Source organism: Lipophrys pholis (genome assembly GCF_963383615.2).
Source record: "Lipophrys pholis genome assembly, chromosome: 12".
NCBI lineage: Eukaryota > Metazoa > Chordata > Actinopteri > Blenniiformes > Blenniidae > Lipophrys > Lipophrys pholis.
In genome coordinates, this window is record NC_137641.1 from 5,578,954 (window position 1) to 5,584,359 (window position 5,406).

The 5,406-nt window shown below is 37.7% G+C and overlaps 1 gene segment (V, D, J or C); it reads left to right on the top strand.

Annotated features, from left to right (window-relative positions):
* Window positions 1-270: 270 nt before the first annotated feature.
* On the top strand, window positions 271-1,860 carry LOC308117646 (Ig kappa-b4 chain C region-like). The segment is given in 2 exons: window positions 271-302; window positions 1,358-1,860.
* The last annotated feature ends 3,546 nt before the right edge of the window (window positions 1,861-5,406 follow it).

Below are 5,406 nucleotides of genomic sequence, written 5' to 3' on the forward strand. Positions count from 1 at the left end.
TTTACAATTTTTGCTTTTAAATCCCTTCAGGAATAAATTCAAATAGACATAATAGAAAAAATAGAAAATGATCTTTAAAACAATCTCTATAAATATATGTATTTGAAGTAGACATTGCAGATGAAAGAACTGTTCTCTTGTGTTCCGTTAGGATCAGGTGGTAAAAGTTGTTTTGGAGAGTTTGTTGGTTTCAGAATCAGAGAGTGGCGTCTCTCTACAGTCAGAGGTTTTTGTACAGCGGCTCAATGAGTTTGTATCACTGTGGTACACGTTCGGTGGAGGAACCAGACTGGATGTTGGAAGTAAGTTTATTCTCCTTTTAATTCTTTCAACTAAATAATTCAAATTCCTACATTAAACCTTGTTTTGAATGATTTGAGATTAGAAAGATGTTTTTTTTTCTTAATAATTATTGTAGTGATCAAGTTTTAATCTCCATTGATTTCATGTAGTTTAGCTCAGCTCTGTTTCACTTTAATTTGATCACAGGGAAAAGTTATTAGTTTTAAATTTACACCGGATTAAAATCTCATTAGGATTAAATGACAAAACCAAAGATATTGTCAGTCTTTAAATGTGCTCAGTTAGAGCCTGATGGCTGTGGAACACACTGTTTTAACTCTACCAGTCTCATGTTGAAGCTGTTTTTACACTGACCTGTGTATTTAGGGACATTTCTGGTGCACTGGTCTGTCTTTGGGCTGAGTTTTAGTTGACATGTCCACTGTTTGAAATGTGTTTGTGTTGGAATGTGTGCAGGTTTTATTCTTCTTGTTTTATTGAGTGTCTCTTCATCACAGCTGGATTTATTCTTGGTTCTATAGAATGTTTCCCAATTCTGTTTCTCTTCTTACTTTAAAATGTATTATTAATATTGTTATTTTACAGTAAAATAGAAATACTGATGATAAATGTTGTAAATTTATCAAATCCTCCAAAGAAGTTATCTTTATTTCCTGTGTATTTCATATTTTGCTCTAAATAATTGAAAATATTATTTTAGATTTGAAGTTCATGTTAAAGTTTCCAGTCATAAGTTGTAAAGTGTAAACTTTCTGATAACGTTGATGCAAATGAAGAGTAAACGTTGAGACATCAGCTTGTGTTCCTTCCTGTGTAGTTTGAGGTATTTCAGGTCAAAGTGTTGGATGATTCTCTCTGTGCTGATGTGCATGAGAGGCTTCTTAAAGGGAAGTGAAACAATGTGTGAGTGAGTGACTGCTGGAGCAGAAAAAGCCTCTGACAGCAACTTCTTCCAGGACCAAATCAGCTGTCTCCCACTAAAGCTGTCCAGGTGTGTGCTGGTTGATTGACAGCTGGGTGCTCCCTGTCCTCTAATTTGATTGGTGTCTCCTAGGTGATACCCGCCCCACCCTGACGGTGCTGCCCCCCTCCAGAGAGGAGCTGCAGCAGGGGAAGGCCACGCTCATGTGCCTGGCCAACGAGGGCTTCCCCTCAGACTGGAGTCTGAGCTGGAAGGTGGAGGACAGCAGCAGCAGCAGCAGCAGCAGCAGCTGGGAGGAGAGCAGGAGCCCCGGGGTGCTGCAGAAGGACGGCCTCTACAGCTGGAGCAGCACCCTGAGGCTCCCTGCAGACCAGTGGAGGAAGGTGGGCTCTGTGACCTGTGAGGCCACCCGGGGCTCCCAGACTCCCCTCAGAGAGACACTGAGGAGAGACCAGTGTTCCCAGTCCTGACCGGACTCACTGGGACTCTCACACTGCTTTTACTCTCACACTGATCTCACCTCTGTCATTCACCCTCTTTCACTTTCTTCTATCATCAAAGCAAACTGACTTCATCAATATTCATCTTCTTTCATCATCATTTTCTTCAAGCTTTGACAAAATAAAGACAGTTTTCACCTCAATCTTTGGTCTTTCATGACTTTTTTACAGCAATAAAATCCTCATGGCAAAGCGGTTTAGAAGATGGATGAATGGAAAAATATTAGATGAGAGTGTTTATATCCTCACATCCTTATTTATATCTTTCAATAAAAGCTGGAAGTTGAAACGTATTTGCATGTCCTATAAATGGTAGGATTAGATTGTAACAGTGACAGCCTTGCATTTCAGACCTCGGCCTTCACTAGTGCTGGTCTGAGTCAATCCACCCCTCAATCACTTTTTTATGGCTACAAAAACCAGGTCATCATGCAGAGATACTGTATAAAAAGCCTTTGCATCACAGATAGATACTCGTGTTGCCAGACTAAATACCTTTATGGATGAAAAGAATCAAAGTTCAACTCTCCTTCTGTTTCAGCTTCATAAAAAAAGCCACTGTTTTTCCCAGAATTCCAGGGGGCCGTGGACGGTGACAAACGTTTTTCATGGTTTGAAAATAATATAATGGCGAATAACATAATCTTGAATCCTGCCATGGAACTTGTAGTGAGCACAAGTAAATTGTACCGGACCTCTGTGTGCTTGGAGCCCTGCGGTGCGTTCAATGACCTCTAGGAAAAGTCCCACTTTAAAAATGTTTTGACAATAAATCTGCAACCAAATCTCTTTATCTTCTCCTTTAGCCATTGTAGGTTGACAAAACCACTATTAAACAAACACAACTATAATATTGTTAATGCAGTTCGCTCCAGATGCAGTCAGCTGGCGCTGGAGAGTGAACTCTCTGACGAACCAATCAGAGGGCTTGAATACACTGACGTCACCCGAGGCCTGCTGGCAGGTCCTGAGTCACCAATATCTATTAGTGTCATAAAACCTGCTGTTTATTAAAGGTTTAGACATTTTGAATCATAACTGAAGTAATAAACATATAAGCAACTGTTTTTATGAGAAAAGGAGAATAAGTCCCAGAGGAAAATCTTTTTGGATTTTTATCTTAACAGACATTGATTGGCAGAGAGCTTGGTTATTGCCATACAAATTTTGTATTGTCAATAAAATTAAGTAAGTACATATTAATATTTTGCACAACATATATTTAACAAATGTAAACTTATACAAATTTTTAGAAAGTGAAAATGAATCATTAAGTCATTAATTGTTTTACTGTTCCTATTCAACTATCTTATGGACTAAAATTGAGAATTTTATACTGTGTAAAACTAAAATCATGCTCAAATTGATTGTAAACATGTAATTGCATATTTTAATTACAAAAATAAAGACATAGAATTTATAGTTGATTTAATAATTCTAGTTGGAAAATTTCCCATTCGCAAATGCAGATTAGCAAAGGTAAACCCAGATTATGTTCAGTTTTATATTGAATTTAAAGAAACACATTAAAACACTAAGTAACATAAACACCAAAATAAAGCATTAAAACTATTGAGTTAATTAAAGAATTATTCCAAAAAGAATAATGAGACCCTCTGCTTCCCTCGTCCCTTTTGTGTTTTCTTTTTTTTTAATTATACTATTCTTTTAAAATAAATAATGTCATCCTTTTTTGTATTTGTTATAGTTATCTTTATAAGTTCATACCATGGAGCTTAAGATTATACTAATGTATTATTTGTGAGCATCGTCTGTTAAAATTGTTTGTTTTTGTTGTTTGATGTTTGTTTGCTCTGTTTGGATGTTCCCCCATTTGGGCAATAAAGTACAAAATGAAATAAAATAAAATGAAATGAATCAATTAAAAAAAAAAGAGCATCAATATCAAAACCTGATTGGTTGAAGCAGCAGCGTGACCGACACTTATTTCACGTTGCAGTTGCAGAGGGGCCAGAATGAAAGTTTTTTAGACGTCTTTCTTGGACGTTGTCTGGATGTCTTTTCTGGACATCATATAGACGTCAATATTTGACATCCAGAAGACGTCCTCAGACGAGCCAGAATGAACGTTTTTTAGACGTCTTTCTTAGACGTTGTTTTCACGTCTTGTCTGGACGTCATATGGACGTCAATGAAAATACGTTTCAAAAGAAAAAGGACAGGTCATCAGTCTTCCACAGGACACACACAGACACTTCATTTAGCATTAACATTACATGCAGTTTTTTGGAATGTGGGAGGAAACCAGAGAACCCTGAGGAAACACAAGGAAATTCCACAAACACCTCCAGCTGGATTTTGAACCCACAACCTTCTGTCAAGCGAGAGCGCTAAACAGTGCAGCAATGAGAGCATTAACAATGACAATGACATTTGATAATGCTGATAAAACATTGACTCATGTACATAGTTGTATTCACCAGATGAAAAGTTATCAAAGTGGTGAGTTTCTCCTTGGAGACTTAAAAAGTCTGAAGTTTGACTTTATTCTGAGAATATTATATTAAAGTAAAATAAATAAAATCAGGATTTTGACTTTAAAGACGTCATTTACAAAACGTTAATGCATCTTTAATGTGTCCAGAATCATCGTCCGTACATGGAAAATCAAAGAATTGAGAATAATTTTATCACATCTAAAACTAAATGAGTGGAAACGCTGGCGTTAACAGCCATACGGTTCAGCAGAAATCAAGGTCAGATGTTATTAAGTTTGTGCCTGAAGCAGCAGGAAGATTTGTGGGAGTAAAGAATGACTCCCCACAGACACTTCATGCTTCTAAGAGGGTGAGTCAGGAGGGGTCAGTCCAGAAGTCCAGCAGCCGGTCTGACACAGGGGATGAGGAAGGTGAAGACATGGATGATGGTGACTTCATTGATGGTATCCAGGACGTTTCCTTTTTTCATAATGGTCTGAGGAAAGGAGAGGTGGAGGTCTGCACAGCAGAGAAAAGACAGAACATGTGAGAGAAGAGACAGGAGAAGAAGCTCAGAGCAGAGGTGGTGAGGCTCTGAGGTCAAGCGTCCAGAGGGATGGACAGTCCACAGAGAGGTTGAAGAAGTGAGGCAGTGTCAGGGCTGATGTGTGACAGAAGGACAACAGGAAGAGAGGAAGTGAAGCTTTACAAGGACGTCTACAAAATGTGCTTTGGAGTCGGTGCTGCTGCACATCCAAGTCAAAGAATCAACAGAGATTCAACCGTTTAAAATGAACTTACTACCAAAGGTCAAAGAATCTGCTGAGAGCTCAGCACTTACAAGAATCTAAAGATTGTTTTCCATCAATCAGTTGATCAATAGATGAGATATTAATCCATCAGTGTGACGATCAACTTGTTTGGCCTTTTGTCAAGAAAAGTGCCAAATTAACTAGAAAGAAAATGAGAGGGACACTTTGCTTTTAAGTTTATTGTTTGTGAAAAATAAATTGGATATCTAGTCGATCAACAAGAGTCAATTCATGAGGATAAACAGTTTCTCTCTGATTGTGATTGTAAATAATCATGAACTGGTTAAAAAAAACTCACATGTATTAATTTACTTTCATATTTTCATTCAACAGAAACAAAAGGGGGTTGGGACATTTTTCTGTGGTTGATTTCACAAATGATCAAAGAGTATCATTTATCATTTGACTCCTTGAGTTAGATTTTTAGTTTA